The sequence below is a fragment of the Pantherophis guttatus genome, chromosome 3 (assembly GCF_059756535.1).
Source record: "Pantherophis guttatus breed Tessera chromosome 3, ASM5975653v1, whole genome shotgun sequence".
Classification (NCBI taxonomy): Eukaryota; Metazoa; Chordata; class Lepidosauria; order Squamata; family Colubridae; genus Pantherophis; species Pantherophis guttatus.
The window spans coordinates 133223129-133244935 of NC_142065.1; the positions used below are offsets into that span (position 1 = coordinate 133223129).

General features: G+C 37.2%; 1 protein-coding gene and 1 long non-coding RNA gene across 5 annotated transcripts in view; one reads left to right on the forward strand and one right to left on the reverse strand.

Moving 5' to 3' along the window:
- The window catches only part of CDH18 (cadherin 18), a 656995-nt gene that overhangs the window by 540935 nt on the left and 94253 nt on the right, over positions 1 to 21807 (reverse strand). The window lies entirely within an intron of this gene.
- LOC117662475 (uncharacterized) overlaps positions 1 to 21807 on the forward strand; it is a 44657-nt gene that overhangs the window by 3269 nt on the left and 19581 nt on the right. The window contains exon 1 of one of the 3 annotated variants that reach the window (XR_015733254.1): positions 10012 to 10109. The exons of the other annotated variants lie outside the window; for them this stretch is intronic. This is a non-coding gene — a long non-coding RNA (uncharacterized LOC117662475). Of the gene's footprint in view, positions 1 to 10011; positions 10110 to 21807 lie in introns of those variants that run through there. 3 annotated transcript variants of the gene reach the window in all.

Genomic DNA, 21807 nt, shown 5'->3' on the forward strand with positions numbered 1-21807 from the left:
ATTTATAATAGAACCTCAAAGAAGCCTTTGTGATGATATAAAGTAGAATTGAAGAGAATTAACAAAATTATGCAAATCCTATGACAATATTTGAATGAATTAAACATTTATACTTATGTAACTTTTAATAACTCTCCTTTGTTTTTAAATTATTTCATTTTTGTATAATACATTTTAATTATTTATATTAGGTTGATAATTATGGCAAATTTAAAAGTATGAGAATCACTCATATATTCAATACAATTAAATAGATTCGTAAGTGGCTGACCAACCACACTTAGCATGTAGTCCTCAATGGAATTGCATCTATATGAAGAGAAGTATGCAGTGAGGTACCCCAAGGCTCCGTTTTACACCCACTACTCTTCAACATCTTCATCAATGATTTGGACAAGGGGATAGATGGGGAACTCATCAAATTTTCAGATGACACCAAACTGACAGGAATAGCCAACACTCCAGAAGATAGGTTTAAGATACAGAAGGATATTGACAAACTTGTACATTGGGCGCTATCTTGCAGGGCCGAGCTGAGGAGTTTGTGAAGTATCTGTATGACAAAATCGCTCAGATTCGGGAAGGGCTGGCCTCTGACTGGGTATGTCCGGACGGGATGATTGAGGCAGGTCTTGAGAGTGTTATCTGGGGGGGGGGTTTCGATCCTGTGGCTCCCGAGGACATGGACAGGGTCCTGGGATGGCTGAATGCGACCACATGTTTATTGGACCCGTGTCCCTCCTGGTTGGTACTGGCTTCCCGGGAGGTGACACGAGGCTGGCTCCAGAAGATTGTTAATGCTTCTTTGAGTGAGGGGGTCCTGCCGGCTGCTTTGAAAGAAGCGGTTGTGAGGCCCCTCCTCAAGAAGCCCCCTCTGGATCCGGCTGTTTTGGCTAACTATCGTCCAGTCTCCAACCTTCGCTTCGTTGTGAAGGTTGTTGAGAGTGTGGTGGCGCAACAGCTTCCCCGGTACCTGGATGAAGCTGTCTATCTAGACCCGCTCCAGTCCGGCTTCCGGCCTGGGCACAGCACGGAAACGGCATTGGTCGCGTTGGTGGATGATCTCTGGAGGGCTCGGGATAGGGGTTGCTCCTCTATCCTGGTCCTGTTAGACCTCTCAGCAGCTTTTGATACCATCGACCATGGTATCATGTTGCACCGGTTGGCGGGGTTGGGGGTAGGGGGCACCATTCTGCGGTGGTTCTCCTCCTACCTCTCTGACCGGTCGCAATCTGTGTTGACGGGGGGACAGCGGTCGACCCCGAGGCACCTTGCTTGTGGGGTGCCACAAGGGTCGGTCCTCTTGCCCCTTCTGTTCAACATTTATGTAAAGCCGCTGGGTGAGATCATCCATGGCTTCGGGGTGGAGTTCCATCAGAACGCTGATGACACCCAGCTGTACATCTCCACCCCAGGCCACCCCAACGATGCCCTTGAAGTGATGTCCCAGTGCCTGGAGGCCGTGCGGGTCTGGATGGGGAGAAATAGGCTCCGACTCAACCCCTCCAAGACCGAGTGGCTGTGGCTTCCAGCGTCCCGATATAGCCGGCTGACGCCATCGCTGGCTATTGGGGGCAAATCACTCACCCCCATAGAGAGGGCTCGTAACTTGGGTGTCCTCCTGGACGCACGGCTGTCTTTAGAAGACCATTTGACGGCCGTGGCCAGGGGGGCTTTTTATCAGGTTCGCCTGATACGCCAGTTGCGTCCCTTTCTAGATCGGGATTCTCTACGCACAGTCACTCAGGCCCTAGTCACTTCCCGCCTGGACTACTGCAACGCTCTCTACATGGGGCTCCCCCTGAGGTGCACCCGGAGGCTCCAGCTGGTCCAGAATGCGGCCGCGCGGGGGATTATGGGGGCGACGAGGCGCTCCCATGTGACACCTCTCCTGCGCGAGCTGCACTGGCTCCCGGTGGTCTTCCGGGTGCGCTTCAAGGTGTTGGTGACCACCTTTAAAGCGCTCCATGGCTTAGGGCCAGGGTACTTACGAGACCGCCTTCTGCCACCAATAGCCTCCCACCGGCCAGTACGCTCGCACAGAGTGGGCCTCCTCAGGGTGCCATCAGCCAGACAATGTCGGCTGACGACCCCCAGGGGGAGAGCCTTCTCTGTGATGGCGCCCACCCTCTGGAACAACCTTCCCCCAGAGTTACGTACAATAACAGACCTCCGGATTTTTCATCGGGCCCTGAAAACCTATTTATTTCAACTAGCTGGGCTGGCTTGAGTTTAATTTTAAATCGATTTTTAATTGGGTTGTTTTAATTTACGGCCAGAATATTTAATTATTTTAATATTGTTTTTAAATTTTGTATGCCCTGTTTTTACTTTGGCTGTGCACCGCCCTGAGTTCTTTTTGGAGAAGGGCGGTATAGAAATTTAATTAATAAATGAATAACAAAATGAAATTTAATGGTGAAAAAAGTAAGGTTCTACATTTAAGCAAGAAAAACAAAATTCACAGGTACATTATATATGGTACCTCACTCAATAGTAGTAATTGTGAGAGGGATCTTGGAGTCCTAGTGGACAACCATTGAAATATAAGCCAACAGTGTGTTGCAGTTGCCAAAAAAAGTCAACATGGTTCTAGGCTGCATTGACAGAGGGATAGAATCAAGATCATGTGCAGTGTTAATACCACTTTGTAATGCCTTGGTAAGGCCACACTTGGAATACTGCATCTAGTTTTGGTTGCCACGATATACAAATATATTGAGACTCTAGAAAGAGTGTCGAGAAGAGCAAAAATGATGATTAGGGGATTGGAGGCTAAAACATATAAAGAACGGTTGCTGGAATTGGGTATGGCTAGTTTAATGAAAAGGACTCAGGGTGACATGATAGCAGGGTTCCAATATCTCAGGGGTTGCCACAAAGAAGAGTGGGGTCAATCTATTCTCCAAAACACCCGAGGGCAGAACAAGAAGTAATGGATGGAAACTAATCAAGAAAGAAGCAACATGGAACTAAGGAGAAATTTCCTGACAGTTAGAACAATTAATCAGTGGAACAACTTGCCTCCAGACGTTGCAAACGCTCCAACACTGGAAGTTTTTAAGAAGATATACCATTTGTCTGTGGTGGTGTAGGGTTTCTTGCCTAAGCAGGGGATTGGACTTGAAGACCTCCAAGGTCCCTTCCAACTCTGTTATTCTGTTCTGTTCTGTTCTGTTCTATTCCGTCCCATTCTGATGTAATAAAACTGCAGGGTATTATGAGAAATACTCAGATTACACAATCCACAAAAAATGATTAGTTGGACACCTTAAACAAAAGGTTTGCTATATCATGAAAGGGTAGGAAATTTTTATTTATCATTGCAGGTATATCTTCTAACGCTAGGTTTGGGGAATATGTACACTGGATGGGTGTATATATAGGCAGGATATTTTCTAATAGCATTTCCTGAGATGGTGACAATAGTTTTGTCCATAGAGTGTTTTCTATTTTAAATTGACATTTCAGAATATAATGAATGTACTGCTTAAAGCAGGAGCAAAAATACAAAGTCATTTTGGATACAGGAAACATACCTAATGCTAAAAGCATTGATTTTTTTTTATTCCCATACTTTGTAATTCAGACCTCAGGAGAGAAAACAGAATAAGAAAACCAGATTCAGCTTTTGTCAAATAAAGAATTATTTTACAGATTTCTCTGGCATTAGCTTTGAGGACAAGCTTAACTCCTCAAAGATACTGATAACAGTTCTTTGGTTTAGAATAGGATACTCAGAGCAAAATAGGTATTAAAATTATCCCTTGCATTTTTATTTTTATTATTATCTTCTGGATTTGACTCTGTACATATGCTATTACTTTTGAGGGTATTTTTCTTTGCCTTTTCCATTTTTTTTTTCCTTGAAGAGAATTATAGAAGAATTTCAAATAGAACCTTGAATACTGACAAGAAACTCTCCAGCTCATGTAAGATGCAGTTGAAATGTTGGCCTGAGGTGCTACTCATGAAAGAAAAGAAAAAGCAGAAAGAAACATTGGCCTAGTAGCACTTGCAGCTGAAGGATGGTTTCGGAATTAAGGCTGAAGTTCACTTATTCCATACAAATCCTTCCTTACATGAAGAAAAAGGCTAACAAAAGACTGAAATTCAAAGTTCTCAAATCAACAGGAAAACTGATTAAATATATTTTGGTAAGGGTGAAAATTTGTTTTCTTATATTTGAAAATAGGGGCAGGTGAGGGATTTGCAGCAGGTGAGGGAATGGTGTGAATGAGTATCTAATGTTTTTAATTTTTAAATGTTTTTTATAATGATTTTTTAAAATGTATTGTGAGCCACCCTGAGTCTTCGGAGAGGGGTGGCATATAAATTGAATTAATTAAATTAAATTAAATTTTGATCTCAAAATATTTTGCAACAGCTATTTCATATTTATGAGCCTATGCTCATAAATAGACCCTCTAGTGCAGGGGTCCCCAAACTTGGCAGCTTTAAGACTTGTGGACTTCAATGTGCTGGCTGATCACCTGGTATCCCTATATTTTTCAAAAAGGTAAATATCATTAAAATCAACATTTTGCTCTGTGCAAATATGTGTGTATATGTGTGTGTGTGTGTGTGTGTGTGTGTGTGTGTGTGTGTGTGTGTGTGTACAGTTAATATCTCAGGTTTCTTCCCGTGTAATTGTAAACATATCCTTAAAAGGGGGTAAGACATATCCTTACAATTGTAAAAAATTGTAAAACATATCCTTACAATTACACGGGAAGAAACCCGAGAAACTGAACTGTAGAAGAAGAAACTGTACACACATATATACCCGTGAAAACTTACATAGTTTTCATTTACATTTATATATATATATATATATATATATATATATATATATATATATATATATATAAAAATTTAAATTTTAAGTTCCGGAGCTTGCAGGATGTCTGCTTCTTTCTTTACTAATATACCTGGAAGTTCTATTTTTAGAATAGTTTGTTATATATATATTTATGTAGGAAGAACCTGGCTAAAGAGAAATACATACATACATACATACATACATACATACATGCATGCATACATACATATGCAAGTCTTGGCGTATTCAGGTCTTTTCCCGTGTAAGATTGAGAGTATCTTGGCAATGTTTCGACAAGGTCCCACTCGTCCTCGTGCACAGGCACGAAGCCGAAGACACCAGCCTGAAGATGACAAGTGGGACCTCACCAAGACACTCTCAATCTTACATGGGAAAAGACCCGAATACGCCAAGACTTGCATACCTGTACCCGTGAAAATCTATGAAAACAAATATATATATTTGTTTTCATATATATATTTGTTTTCATATATATATATGAAAATGTCTACCTTTCTCTAGGTAATTTGTTCTACTGATTAATTTTTCTTATTAAGTTTTATGCAAGCAAATATGCAAGCATAACATGCCATTTAAGCCATCATTCCATTCCCTGTGCACGAAAGGTAATCAAGAATGATATGATTTAATTTCCAATCCTCTGATTATCCTCACTGCTTTTCTCTGAAACTACTCCAGTTTGTCTGAACTTTGTTTGAAATATAATGGCTAACTGTTTTATACCTGAGCAAAGGTTTCTTTTTCCTAAATGAACAAGTTTGTATGTTAAATATTCTGTTATTTGTCATTCATGATAATTATGAATTTTGTTGATATTTTCTAAGATATCAGAAGATACAGTACTATGGTTTACTAACATCTGTTGGGGCACAGAGGGATGTGTTCTATTCAGAGAAATTTGCCCATCCAACTTTGGGCATTAGCCATGATCTCATGGAAAGGGAGGTTAAGTAGCTATGGTTGCTGAATAGACCATAGTAGCTTTCAGAGGCATTGCTCCAAAGGTAAACATATGACTTTGAACTTTAGTTGGAACTAGACAACCCATGACATGTTAGATCATCATTTCAGATATATTTCTTACCAGATTCATCAATGTTTTCAATGGCAAAGATTCTAATGTGCCAGGGATGATAAAAATTCTTAAACTTCAGGGAGATATTCAGAGATATATTTGCCTTGAAAAAAAAAAAAGCCACAAGCACGGGCTTTGGATAGTGTATGAGTCTGCCTGGGAAATAGTTTGGGATATACAAAAGGATGAAGGCTATTGCTGAGCACATTGTAAGCCGCCCTGAGTCTTCGGAGAAGGGCGGCATATAAATCAAATTAAAAAAAAAAAAAAAAAATTCTGAATATACTTGATTTTTATCCTTAGTTTAATTTTGTTTAATCCTGCATTGTTGTGATTTTATGTTTTTTTTAAATTTTTATCTTATTTTGTTTCTTAAAAGTAGGGTAGTTGCCTTTTGAAATTATGATATAACGGGTTGATTATTAGAAAAAAATAGTAGATAATAGAAAAAATAAAGTTATATTATAAACTTAGAATAAGTAATTAATATAAATGTATACTTATATCTGTTATAAAAGAAATTTTCTTCTTATTTCGTCTTCTTTTTGCACTTTTTGCTTGTCTTTTATTCTTTATTTTTGCTTGTCTTTTATTTATTTTTCTTTTCCCATCTTAAGTATTAATTTTATTAGTTTTTTTAACTGTCTACTTTTAAAAAAAAATCTAATAAAAGCTATCAATCAATCAATCAAAGTAAAATAAAGTTTATTACTTCATGCATTGATAGCAGTACTGGAATAGTCTAGAATGTAGCCTTGTTCTGGAATTTCCTTTCCCTTTCCCTTTCCCTTTCCCTTTCCCTTTCCCTTTCCCTTTCCCTTCCCTTCCCTTTCTTTTCCTTCTTTTCTTTTCCTTCCTTCCTTCCTTCCTTCCTTCCTTCCTTCCTTCCTTCCTTCCTTCCTTCCTTCCCTTCCCTTCCCTTCCCTTCCCTTCCCTTCCCTTCCTTTCCTTTCCTTTCCTTTCCTTTCCTTTCCTTTTTTTGCAATTTCCCAAACTAGCCTACATTCCTAGTATTTCCTGGAAATCTCTCATCTAAATAATAACCAGATGCAACCTTCCTTAATTTCTAAATGAGTCAGCATTGGGCAGGTTCCTCTGCCTGCTGAGCAGCCATCTGTCAGCCTTTCAGGTAGTCCAGACCAGGAAACTAAAGTTATGAATCCTTATACTACTTTCATTAAAAGGTTGCAATAACAATATCTATTCAGAAATCTGAATGCATCTCACTGTCCCTTACTTATATTCGAGAAAACTATGGGGGTCAAATCTGAGATGCTTTCCCAAATTACATTCCTGCTTTGGATTGAGATTTCTCTTACCTCACTGACATCTTAGTTGTGATTCTTCCTGTTCCTCAGAGCCTTATTACATCTTATTAGAAACACTTGTCTACCTTGAAGAACTATTGATGAACATTATAACAGTTTACAGGCCAGCTTGAGTCTCCCTGATAAGTAAGCCACCTAGCACACATATAACTAGCTTGTTAATTAGAACATAATAGATTCTTTTTCATACACTTTGCTGAGATGCAGTCCCTATAACCTAGTAAGCAAATTAAGATTCAGTGACATAGGCAGCATAGATAATAAATAAATAAATAAATAAATAAATAAATAAATAAATAAATAAATAATGCCACTTCAAAAAATTACATACGGTTAGTCTTATCATTCTTTTTAACTGAGGTAATCTATGCCGTTTGACCAGGATAGACAAGGGCTGAGAATGGAACAGCTGGTGTCATTTTGAGTCATCACCCATGTAGTCATAGCACAGCCTTTCATTTTTTAAACTTTTGTTAGTTTATCCCATTACACCACATTTTGATCCATCCTGTTCTGATTTTGGACAGTTGTCATGCTGATGGATCAATAGAAACCCAAGCCACCTTACATAATATTGTTTTAATATTACATAATATTGTTACCTTACATAATATTGTTTTAATTATCTGATGGGTACAAAGAAGGAAGAATAAGGGAAGTTATTAAACTTATACAAAACAGCTGCAGATCAGAAGATGGGAACTTGTACTTTTCTTTCCTTATTACTGATAAAGATGGCTGGGATTTCTGGGAATTTTAGCTGGGCAACATGGGGAAGCCATTACTTTCCTGTCTCTTCTCTAGAACAGGAACCAGCACAATTATGGGCCTGGTGGCTTAGCAGACTGATAGCATTGTGATTAACACCAGCTGTCTGCAATTACTGTAAGTTCGAATCTCACCAGGCTCAAGGTTGACTCAGCCTTCCATCCTTTCTAAGGTAGGTAAATTGAGGACCCAGTTTGTGGGGGCAATAAACTGACTTTGTATAAATATACAAAAGTATGAAGGCTATTGCTTAACGCATTGTAAGCTGCCCTGAGTCTCCGGAGAACGGCGGCATATAAATCAAATAAAAAAATAATTAGCAGCTCAATTAGGAGAAAATATTTATGTACCGTATTTTGTACCCATTACTTCAAGAAGTTTTAGAAAAAGTAAAAACATACATTTTTATATCACTTTAATCTGTTTTATCCACAACAAATGCATCCCAGAAATGATAACACAATTAAATAATCCCATATTAACAGGAACTCATAGAAACTGAAATATGCATACCTAGAGAACATGGGCCTGGTATAGCAATAGCACTTAGACTTATATACTGCTTCACGGTGCTTTACAGCCCTCTCTAAGTGGTTTACAGAGTCAGCATATTGGCCCCAGCAAGGTGGGTCTTCATTTTACCAATCTCGGAAGGATGGAAGGGTGAGTCAACCCTGAGCTGGTGAGATTCAAACTGCCAAACTGCTGGCAGCTGGCAGTCAGCAGAAATAACCTGCAGTACTGTATTCTAACCACTGCACCACCATTGTATAAATTGGTTTAAGCTCTCACCTGTGTACCTAAATAGTAAAATACAAATAAGTGAAAAACCATTAAGGAAATTGTTAATGTTCAGAAACCGTTCTATGGATGCCTTACCTTCACTCATTATTATGCTATTAAGTATCTATGCTACTCCCACTGATTAGAAATTGTGAATTATTTTGACAGGAATAACACCATCTATGCTTCTTGATGAGATTGGGAAAGGTTGCTAACCCCCATCAAGGTTTTCACAGATGTTCCCCTTTTATCTTTATGCAAAACGGCTCACAGATAATTTCATTCTCTTCAGCTAAATGTAAAAATAGATTTGATAGAACTGACCAGAGCACTAAAGGTGCCATTCTGAAAAATTATGCTACTGAACCTTAAGATATTTCATTAAAAAACTTAAAATATCAAAGGACCATAAGCAATGATGCAACTAAATTATAAACTGTGAACTAAATAGCTGTTTTCCAGTATGTCCCTTTAAAACTTGCTTCAGCGGATTAAACAGCCTAAGTTAGAGAATGGGGAAGATATCAATATAACACATCCCAAAGATGCTTTTCCCAAAGACAACTGGACTTTCTTGGGTTTTTTTTTTTTCTTGAAAACATTTCACTTCACATCCATGAAGTTTCTTCAGTTCTTCTTGGTTGAGAAGCAAAATGTTTCAAGGAAAGAAAACAAAGTCTAATTGCCGTTGGGAAAAGCACCTTTGAGACAACCAGGACCTGGATGATTGAAAATCTCCATAGACATATCAATTAATATCATATCAATCAATATTACATATTGATTTTTCTAAGGGCCATGAAGATGTGGCTCTTCACCCAGACCTTTGACAAGGATGGTTATGCCTCTTTTCTTCCTTTTCCTTGATGACATCTAAGTTTATTTTCTTAATATTTTGGGGGGGGGATTTTTGTTCTTTTATTTTATATTGTTTTCTGTGTTTTGAATTGTTCCTCATTTTTAAATGGCTTTAACAATTTGTAAACTGTTCAGAATCACTGTGAGTCAGGCGGCATATAAATACAATGTATTACGGTTTGTCATAATTGCTGTCCAAAAAAGGCAAGCAATATCCCCAATCAAACAAATTGAATGCTATGCAAATAAGTGAAATACTTTTGTCCCTCAATATCAACCACCAAGAGTCCTTGGGAGTCGGGCAGCAGATAAATAAAGCAAACTTTTATTATTATGGTTTATCTCACAGTCGGCCAGATGTTAAATCTTGATTTGGCATTTCTAACCACCTATCAAGTTCTTCCTAACTTCTTGTTAAAAGTATACAGTAGTTGAAGGACGTGAGCTGTTCCAGGTAAAGCTGTTCTTTTTTTAAATTGACTGATGATGTTAATGCTCATGATGTTCAGGTAGTGCTACATATTTTGGGATTGCATCCAAGAAACCTATTGGTATTGATGCTATTTTTGCTTTTTTCCCCCCTATAATCATTCTACTTCTATTTGCAGGTCCAGACTTTTTTACCTTATCAACAATTGTTAAGTCCAGTGTTATATGGCAGATGCTTCTCTGTTTGAATTCCAAAGTCCCTGAGCACTTTAGCTTCTTTGTTTTTGTCTATTTTGTAGTCCCACTAGTTCCTTCTTGCAGTTAAGTGGTATTTTTTTGCAGATTTATTTATTTATTTATTTATTGCTACTTTAGTAATCTGTATTAGATTGACACATGTGTGAGATCCAACTTGGTATACTATGTAGTTAAAGGCAGTGGTGAAATTCAAATTTTTTTACTACTGGTTCAGGGTGTGGTGCAGCTTGGTGGGCATGGCAGAGGAAGGATACTGAAAAATCCCCATTCCCTCCCCACTCCTGGGGGAAGGATATTGCAAAATCTCAATTCCCACCCCACTCTGGGGCCAGTCAGAGGTGGTATTTTCCGGTTCTTCAAACTACTCAAAATTTCTGCTACCGGTTCCCCAGAACCTGTCAGAACCTGCTGGATTTCACCCCTGGTTAAAGGGTAAAAAGAGCATCAAAACCTATATATTCAAACTATTTAGATCAGGGGTGTCACACTCAAGGCCCACGGGCCGGATACGGCCCATGGGGTGCTTAGATCTGGCCCATGGGGCCAGTCTGGAAAGAGCAAAGGACCAGCCCGCAGTGCCTTTGCCAGTGAAAATGTGGTGCAGTGGGCTATGTGTGCACCCCGCACCCTGTTTTAGCTGTCAAAGTCCTGTATGAGGCATGTGTCCCATCTGCCATACCTTCTTCCCCCTTGCCCAGCCTGCAGAGCAGAGGTGGGTTTCAGCAAATTCTGACCAGTTCTGGAGAACCAGTAGCAGAAATTTTGAGTAGTTCGGAGAACCGGTAGTAAAAATTCTGACTGGCCCCGCCCCCATCTATTCTCTGCCTCCGAAGTCCCAGCTGATCAGAAGTGAATGGAGATTTTACAGTATCCTTCCCCTGTCACACCCACCAAGCCATGCCCACCAAGCCACGCCCACAGAACCGGTAGTAAAAAAAATTTCAAACCCACTACTGCTGCAGAGGACAACTACAATGCTAATCTGGCCCACGAAGAAATCCAGTTTGATACCCCTGATTTAGATGGTACATTTAGGACAGTAATTATTTCTCAGCTTGATCTACCACAAGAGAATTATTATAGACTTCAAATGGAAAAGTAGATATGAGAAGCAAGTACCCTGATTCAAAATTCCTTCAAGGAGTGACAGGATAGAAAAACAGTAAATGAAATTGCATTCTGAAAGTTAAAACAACCAACGAAGAAGCAAACAACCAAAAAGTTTACAAATCATAACATTACCCCTATCTGCCACACATTCTCACTAGGACAGTGACCATACTGTAAACACAATACCAAAGGATGGATGAGATAAAGATGTCTTAAGTTCCTTAAAGAAAACAACATACACATTTTGTTGCTCCATTAAATATGTAATATTTATATTAATGTTATTAAGAATAGGATATAAAACACTATTTAGAAAAAATATAAATACTATTTTTATAGATAGAAAACACTTAAAAACAACAACAACACAGGACTTCTTTTTAAAAATTTGTATGATTGCAAATCCTTCTGGAAAGATTTTCCAAGGATTATGATGATGAATTAGTTAATTCAGGCTACAGCATGTTCGTTGGCACTGGTTAATGATAATTATCTTCTGCCAGATTAAAACAAGGTTCAATTCTTGACAGGGTGTCTCACAGATATTACTATTCTAGTAATACATTCTATTACTATTTTAGAAATTACGTGCTAGTAGTTCTAGAAGAGTTTCTCATGAAAACTCCTCTAGGCTTGAAGAAATAAAATGTGATAACCCATATTAAAATGAAAACCCAGATTGTTGGGAACAATATGCTGACTTTTGTAAACTGCTTAGAGAGGACCGTAAAGCACTGTAAAGCGGTATATAAATCTAAGTGCTATAGCTATTGCTATTAAGATGTTATTGTCTAATGATGGCATTATTGGTCAATGGACATCTACGCCTAGAACTGAAGGCCATTCTACTTCCCAATTATCTGCATTAAAGAATCATGCCTGAGGAATTCCAACTAGTATGCACACCAAAACTTTAACTTAGTAAGTTATTACTATAATTGAGAACAAAGGATAGAGTGCTAGAAATGGCTCAGTTCCCAAATTTCTGCCTTTACTCCTTTTCTAGCATTTTTATGCTTATAAATTCAGGCTTTAGTCTGTTTATTTGCTAATGCATTAAATAAGACAAATGGTTCTTTCTCCCAGACACAGACAAACCTGAACTAAAGTTCTCATTTTATGCACAACAATCAAATCGAATATGTTTTCATGCTCCATCTTTTCTTGATTAAGATGGAGGTCCAAGCCTTTTCAGAATGTTTTCTTTGTGAGTTGGCACAGTTTAGAAAATATATGAAATGGTTTTCACTAAATCAGAGGTTGGATTCCCATGGTATCTTGTGTAGATTTCACTCTTCAAAATATGAAAGCTATTTCAGCTCCTTAGAGTGCCTTGAAAGACTGAATCTGGACAGGCAAATAGATGGGAATATGGTCAATGGATGGAGAGAGAGAACAGTTGGAAGGACAGATGACATTAAATTTATATGCCACCTGACTCCCAATGACTCTGGGCAGCTTACAAAACATTTTTCAAAAATCCAAAAATCTTTAAAACAAGAAAACAATGTAAAATAAACAAACAAAAACAACAAAGATGACAAAGATAATGAACTGAAATGAGAACAGGGAAAAACAAAGAGAAGGGGCCTTCAGTCACACTTGGCAAGGGCCTTGGAAAAGAGTCTTTATTTTTACAGCTCTTCTAAACATGAATAGAGTGGATGCCATTTGAATCTCAGGGGAAACCTCATTCCAGCAGACAGGCATTGCTGCAAAGAAAGGCATGCTTCCAGTGTTCCAAAATATTAATTTTGTATCACACATGGAAGCTGCAACTAGTGCAGTTGTGAAGCAGAGGTGTTACATTGGCATACTGAGGCAACCCTAAGACAAAAAAACAGACCTAACATGTGACCTCTAATATGCGATTGACCACTGATGGTTTGGGACAAGTCCATGGTTGCTATGGACCAGTGGTGAAATCCAATTTTTTTTACTACCAGTTCTGTGGGCATGGCTTGGTGGGCATGGTGTGGCTTGGTGGGCATGGCTTGGTGGGCATGGCAGGGGAAGGATACTGCAAAATCTCCATTCCCACCCCACTCCAGGGGAAGGATACTGCAAAATCTCCATTCACACCCCACTCTGGGGCTAGCCAGAGGTGGTATTTGCCACCTTTGTGTTCTCCGAACTACTCAAAATTTCCACAACTGGTTCTCTGAACTGCTCAAAATTTGCACTACCGGTTCTCCAGAACCTGCTGGATTTCACCCCTGTTATGGAGGCCACAAACATCAGAGTCACCCTGGACTCAATATTACTGGATGGTAAATTGAAATCCCCCAAGCAGCAACAGCTTAACAAACACAACTGCTAACAGAGCAACAAAATCCGGCAGCTCAGGCAGAGCTGCTGCTGGGCAGCAGGGATAACAATAGTCACCTCACCTTTCCTCCTCTGAGTTTTCAGCTAGTGCATATCCCAAAATCTGGGTGGATACATTTGGATTTAATTGAAGATAAACTGGCAACCCAATTCAGGGAAAATATAGCATTTTACTTAATACATGTAGCAATGGGAATCAATTATTTAAAAGTGAACAATGCAGAAAGTTGTGTTTTGGGGAAGTTTCTGGAGAGTGCTGTTATTGTACAGTTCCCGTTTTGGTGCAAACAAGTTATTGTATTGAATTGCTTTATGGATTTCAGTTATTTCTTAGTAAAATCTGTTTGGCAACTTTGTGTTCTATGTACGTTGTTATTGCTCAATAAAGAATGAGAGCTCTTAAAATAGCTATCATTATCTTTTTCCAAACTGCCATATGGGAACCACTGACATACACAGTCATATTACAATAGAAATTAATTGTGAAATATAATGCAAAGCAAAATCTCCTAAATCATATGTAAATGTAGGACTGTCAAATATTATATCCTTGTTTGGTGAAGACATGACCTTCACTAGAAAAGCATTAGCCCAATGAAGTGAAACTATGATTCCCTAACCTAAATTATGATTAGTTAATTAAACTTTCTAGAAATTCTGGGGAAAATGTTGTCAGAGCAAACTTTTTACAGCTTATCCCAGGTATGGGCAATATTTTCATGGTTGGGGATCATACTTATTACTTGAAGGAAAAGAGATTTAGTAACATCTGCACAACAGTGATGCAGATGAAGAATGGGTCACGCACATTGGTGAGGGGAGTTGGCTAGGCTTTTTAAAAAATACATGTTAAGCCTATTTTAGGGCCTTTGCTACATTTTCTTTGTGTTTTCTGTTTCCAATTGGCAATATATAGAAGTGATTGCTTCTGACAATTATACTTGGAGGAGCCTTAGTCATAATTTCTAACAATTTCAGATGGAGGCTTGGTACAGAAAAGGAACAGAGACTACAAACAAATCCAAAATCTTAAATTGTTCACCTCTGTCTTAGAAAGGGGGAGAAATTCATTAAGCTTCATCAGAGTAGTAGCATCAATAGAAGTATTATATGGTCTAGGACAACAAAATCTTATATAGTCACATTTATAAGACTGATGGCCATGCAAATTAATTAATTGTTTAAACAGAAAAATAAATGATTGGAGATGAGTAATTGGTGTGGGATTTATCTACTGAATGATGAACAAAAATATTTAAAGTCAATGTATCGAAGTATTTTATAATACTTAATAACTTAATGTTTTTAAAAATATATCAGCTAACATAATTGTATCTGCTACACACATTCTATAACCTTCATTTTATATGGACAGCAGCATTTATGACTGCAGTTCATAAATAGAGTGCAATTAAGAAAATAATTTCTCTGTCTGTATGCATATTAGTCATAGAAAACAAAGTGATCATATTCAAGAACCTAAAGGTGAAAGGACTTGAGCATGGGAATTAATTAATAGTTTCAATACAATTCCCTGGATTTCAATAAACTGTGTAGATATCACACATTGGCATCCTATAAGATATCTTGACATCAGGACTCCAGTAGCACCTTTTTCAACTAACACATTTTATTAATCAGGTTAAGTTTTCATGAGCCTACAATTTATGAATCTGATGAAATGAGCTGCAACTCATAAAGTTTTATTCTTTTTACTAAAAAATATTAGTTGGAAAAGACTCATGATTTCAAGCCACAACAGACTTAGGCTGTCCTAAGGTAGCTTGGTAGTCTTTCCTCCTTTTTTTTTTAACAATCAAAAAAAGCAACCCACTATACTCCCTACAGAGATGTTAAACACTGATAACATGCTTACTGGGAACAACATAGATATAATTTACTTTTACTCCCTTGTTAAACTTAAAGCATCCTCTGCAATTAAAGTTCTCCTGTTATATAGTGGCAATCTCTCTCTGCAATCATGAGATTAATTTCATTCCCCTAATGTCTCAGCCAATGTAATACTTAAAAGACAGACATTTATAGAAATTTAAATCTGCCTCTACTTTTATTTAGAATATTCTCTTACTGCTTATTAAGCCTGGTTAATGAAAATATCAAAAAGTAATTCCAAAAACAGAGTATGTGCTGTTTGCTTCATTTTCTTCTGCTTATTTGCCATAGTGGAAAAAAGAACCATTCCTTTCATGTATTCCTTGTTAATTCTTGGCTGCATCTACTATATAAAATATGTGACATGAAATTTTAAGCGATATAGATCTTGAGACTAATCTAGCACAGTTTTTCTCACCTTTTTCTGGAGTAATATGTAATTACTAATGTAATTACTGTAATATGCAAACTAAATAATATACAAAAAAATCCTGATTGAAATTTGGGAAAGTAGGGGGAATGTTGTCTCTTAGTTCTGATTAATATATTCAAGGTACTGATTAGCATAATGAAAGTTTAACTGCTGAATTGCTGAATTAATATGGGTTGAGGAGATACAGCATACTGAGTCAGCAGGAATCTTATAACTATTGTAATTAATTAGCAGTGATTCTCCAAGTCCCAGCATATTTTGCAGCTAATCTCTTGAGGGACAATGGAAAAAAGGAAGAAAAAAAACCAATAAATGGCCTTACAATAACCTTACTTTATTGAGTATGATGCTGGCACGGAAGATGCTGTGAAATAAATTACCTTTGAAGAGTAAGCAGCGTAGTAACAATGAATATTAAGCAATACTGACTGCTATATTCATGGATATTGTTATGCTATGAAACCAAAGTGTCATGAACAGTGACAAAGGCCACTCCAGAATAGCAATTTCAAAAATTGCCAAATACAAATCTGCTGGAGTAGATTTTCATCATATATTTGTTATGATTCTTGAAAACTATTTAATTGGCTAATTCTTAAGAGGAATTCATTTCAAATGGGGAAAAAAAGAGTTAAAGGGCCATACTGAGGAGACATATGATGTAAAATGGTAGTATTGGGTTTAGAGGAAGGTAATTTTTTGGCTACTGTTGTTATATATAATCTATTTTTGGCATTTTTAGGGTTTATATTTTGATTTCTGTTGTTCCTTGCCTGTAACATCTATTAACCATCAGAGGGGATCTGACTGTGTTGTTTATTGGAAATGTGTTGGTTGCCCACTATGGGTTAAGGAAATATATGGTCAGAACTTTATGGCATGTCTTCATGTAAGTAAATCTATAAGTTATAGAGATATTTCTTAGTAAATGGATATACGTTTATATTACAAGGCTGCTTTTCCTGCCATTTTTCCCCTTGAGCACAGTGACGGGACAGAGAGATTGAGGCACTTCGTTAAAGATTAAATAGCACTTGTAAATATTGTACTGTGCAACCTTAAACACAAGAAAATAAACAGTCTAGTATAACATGCTAGTTTTAATATTTCCTAATGGGCAGGGAAGAAAAATATGAAATATTTAAAAAAATCCCACACAAACAGGCATATGAATGCTAATATTAAATAGTTGTAAATGTACTGAAAGTGTATATTGTTATTAAAAAGAGCAGTAATAAAATGAAAGCCTCAATTTCTCTTACTTTCATGGTAGCTCATCTTAGGATGTGCTGTCATGCATTAAATTGTTCATTGTTTTTCAAAAACTGGTGGTACTTTAATGGGTTTTGTGAAAGAATTTCATGGAAATAAAATAACTTTAAATGCTCTTTCTAAATAATATATATAGAGAGAATGGTTTCTTTCCTACTTCAAATGGAGAGATATAGAACAAGTGGTCTGAGAATTCAAGTTGTTATATAGCTGATGCCATCTTCATGTTAGCACAAATAGGGTCATCAATGGAATTTCTAAGAAGTAAATCAAATTTTAATTTCTGATTTATTGCATGGAGGAAAAAAGAGTTGGTCTGATTATAATGCATAAAATCCATCACTAGATACAATCTCAGTGTCAGGAAGCAACTCATAGTTCAGAATCACTGTCAGAAGCTCAGGCTGCATACCTTAACCAGATGAATAAATCCTTATAAATTTAGTTGTATAGGGTAGGGAATAGCAGAAATGGGAAACTTTTGGATGTCTGTAGACACCCTGTAGCCAAGGAAATGATGGTAGGGGAATGATAACATAATTAAAGAGGGTGTCTTTGATTTACATTTTCATTTTTTTTCCTGATTTTAAGGTATTTTTCCCTTCCTATATTTATATCTGTGTGAAGTCAAGGCTGAAAATTCCAGCTTTCTTTTATTCCATGCTAAAACTTAGTCGGAGCCAATATTCTTCAGGGGTTTCCTGCCAAATTTTAATTAGAAGAACAGTGGAATGCTCATATTTGCATTAAAAAAGGGTAAAAATTAAGTATTTATTGCAAAAGAATGCATAGAGAACTTTTGAATGTGCCCTGTATGATTATCATTAGAATATTTAACGTAGACACTTACCTATCTTTTGTAATCCATTTTATTATTATTTTTTTTAGCAAGTTTGTCTGTTTGAGATTCAAGACTGTAATCTTGAGAGCAGTTAGGATGCTTACTTAGCAATTAGGATATATATAAAATGGAGTTTACGATAAAGAAAACATCTGTTGAAAGTTGAAAAAATGGATGAAGTTCTAATCTACTTTTTTTTTTAACTTCTCAGGATGCAATAATGCACTTGCTTACTTGATAATGAATATGACTGAAATTTATGTTGCTGGCTTCTGAATAGATTTGAATTACTTGGCATCCCTTTCCATTTGCAAATCTAGGCAAGTAGCAAAAAGTGATGATTTCTTGAGCCTCTGATGGTTTTGCGTTCCATACATGGTTAATGAATTGTGTTCAGCTTGGTGGATCACAATTTGGTGCAAGTCCAAAACTGAGCATTCATGAAGGCTGAATTCCCAATGAGCCTAGTTTAGCAAAGAATGAAAAGGATATGAAGCACATAAGAAAATAAGGAAAGGCCATTTTTTTCAGGTAGCATCTCATGCTCAAATGACTGTAATAATCAAGGGATGCACAGTGCATTTGGATTCAGATGAATGTAGCTTTTTGGGTTTGTGCCACAGTACTAGTTTTGTCAACAAAGCCAAAAAAAAACAAAAACAAAACCCAACAACACCATAAAAATATTGTTCAATGCTTTACTTTCCTTAAATATGAAGAGAGATGGATTTCTAATGGAAACATTTAACATATCTGCATAAACTAGTTCTATTCATACTTTATGGATGTGCCTAAGAAGAGAAACTTTAACACTGAAGGATATTTTCAAATAAATTTATTAATTGTTCAAGATTTCCTGGGGCAAAAAGCAGAATCAAATAGTGAATTAGAAGAGATTTTACAAGTGATCTAATTTAACCCACTACTCAGTGTTGGATCCACTAAAACAAGGGTGTCAAAGTGGCGGCCTGTCACGTGCAGACCACGCCCACCCCAGCTCTGCGAATGGGAAAAACGTCATGAAATATCATGTGATGGCAACGTGATGCAGCAAGATTGCACTAAACCATTCAAGTGTCTTCTAGAAAGGAGAAAGCAAAAAGCATTCTAGGCAGATTATGCAATAAATTAACAGTAGTTTGCATCAGGAAATCATCTCAATATTAAATTTATCTTTATTTTAATTTCAACTCAGAACCAGCTTGCTCCACTTCCATGTTTGATATTTATTAAATATTGCTTACAAGATATTTGTAGATTGATATTTGCCCTCATTCTACTATAGGAATGCTGAATAATCAATAGCTCTATTGGTTCATTCAAAACCCTGAGATATAATTTGTCTGAACCTGGAAACTTAAATGCATTAAAGGCAGCAAAATGAATTCTATGAAACCTTTTATCATTTCTGGGATACATCTCTCTCTCTCTCCCTTTGCTCAACCATGTTTTGTGTGAAAAAAATAAAACAGATTTAGTGGAAGTCCTGCCTTGTCTCTCTTCCTGGTTATTATTTCTCTGTGTTTCAGATTAGCATCCCCTTGATTCTTATTTTACCTTGGGCCTATTCCCAAACCTCCTTATTATATTTTGCATTTCTTGCCAACCTCATCTGCTATGAGTGGTAGACTTCCTGACTCCACTCTTAGAGTTTGAACTATCAGTCTGTATTCTTCCTTAGTTATTAGTCCCACTTGCATTCCCCATACATTTTTTAAAAAACAAAACCCTTCACAGCTTGTCAGTGAAAACTAAGTATTCATCTGAACAGGTCTCTTAAAGCTTTTACTGTCTTTCCTTCTCAACAGAATTGGTTGAACCTATGATCCTGGTATCATATTTTTCAGGATCTTTATACTACTTTGTGTTATTTATTATTTAGGATTTTCAGCCATAGTTGGCTGCACATCTTTCATCTGGATTCATTAAAATCTGCCTTTTTTGAAGTCCAACTTTTCCCTCCCTAGTTATCTTGAATTATACCATGACACCTTCCCTTTTCTTCCCCAAGGAGAAATGTTAAGCAGTAAGATGTTCTGTTCTCTTCCCACTTCTTTCCATCTCAAAAAGAATAAGTGCAGTAGAAAAGTAAAAATTAAAACAAACTGCTCTAATATAACAAAGAAAAATCATTAAGAGTACAGTTAAGTTAGAAACTACCCTAAAGGGACATAAGTGCCAGTAGTTTATTCAAAAGGTTTTATAACATTAAAAATAGTAAAATTAAGCATAAGACTTGTGAGACAACCTTTGAATATTATTATTCTAATAATAATTCAATATTCTAATAATATTATTAGAAAACACATGCATACAGTATAAGGAATAAAGTAACAGATTTAAATATGAAGACATGGGTACAAAATTATTCACTCTATTATTCACTATAACTATTAAAATAATTTTAGATGGTTAAACCTTTAGCATGTCTTTTTTACATAGTTTTTATTTTTAAAAAATTAACAAAATAAAAGTCATAAGAGGAAATAAAAATATGAAAAAATAGTGAGTAGTGAGGAAAAAAAATAGAAAAAGAAATAAAAAAAAGAAAAACAAAGGGAAAAGAAAGGAAAAGGAGGAGAAAGATTATAAAGGCTTCCAATCTTCTTGAGTTATATTGGGAGTGTCCAACACGAGCCCGGGGGCCAGATCCAGCCCATGGGATGCTTGGATCTGGCCCACGGGGCCACCCTGGAAACAGAGAAGGACCAACCTGCTGTGCCTCTGCCAGCAAAAATGGAGCTTGGGAGGGCTGTGTGTGGCCCTCCCAAGCTCTGTTTTTTCCTGGCAGAGGGTTGCAGGAGGCCATCACAGCTGAAAAGGGAGCTCACAAGGGCTGCGTGTGGCCCTCCCAAGCTCCATTTTTGCTATCAGAGGGTTGTAGGAGCCATTGCAGCCAAAAACAGAGATCGGGAGCCTGTTTTCACTGCCCCCCCCCGACACTAGTAACATTAAGCTGACCATGCTCACCCTGGCTACACCCATCCAGCCCCCCGAGGTCAAACACAATCCTGATGTAGCCCTCAATGAAATTGAGTTTGACAACTCTGAGTTATACATTTATTTTTAATTCTTTTTTTTTTCAGCAAACCATTCATAAGGGGTTTCTAATCACTAATATTTCTGTAGATCTTTCTCTAATCTAATTAATTTTGCCATATTAAATATAAAGATCAAACTAATGAGAATCAGTAGAACAACCAGCCTTAAGAGCCGAGATGGGGCAGTAGTTAGAGTGCAGTAGTACAGGCTACTTCAGCTGATTGCTAGCTGCAGTTCGGCAGTTCAAATCTTACCAGGCTCAAAGTTGACTCAGCTTCCATCCTTCCGAGGTGGGCAAAATGAGGACTCAGATTGTTGGGTGCAATATGCTTACTCTGTAAACTGCTTAGAGAGGGCTGTAAAAAGCACTATGAAGCGATATATACGTCTAAGTGCTATTGCTAGTGCTATTAAGGTTGAGAATAAATATACCAAAGTGGTACATGGTTCCTTCCTTTTAGGATCAACCATCAACAGTAAAGGAACAAGCAGTAAAAAATATGCACAGACTAGCATGAACACCTTAGAAAAGAGAATGTGATGTGT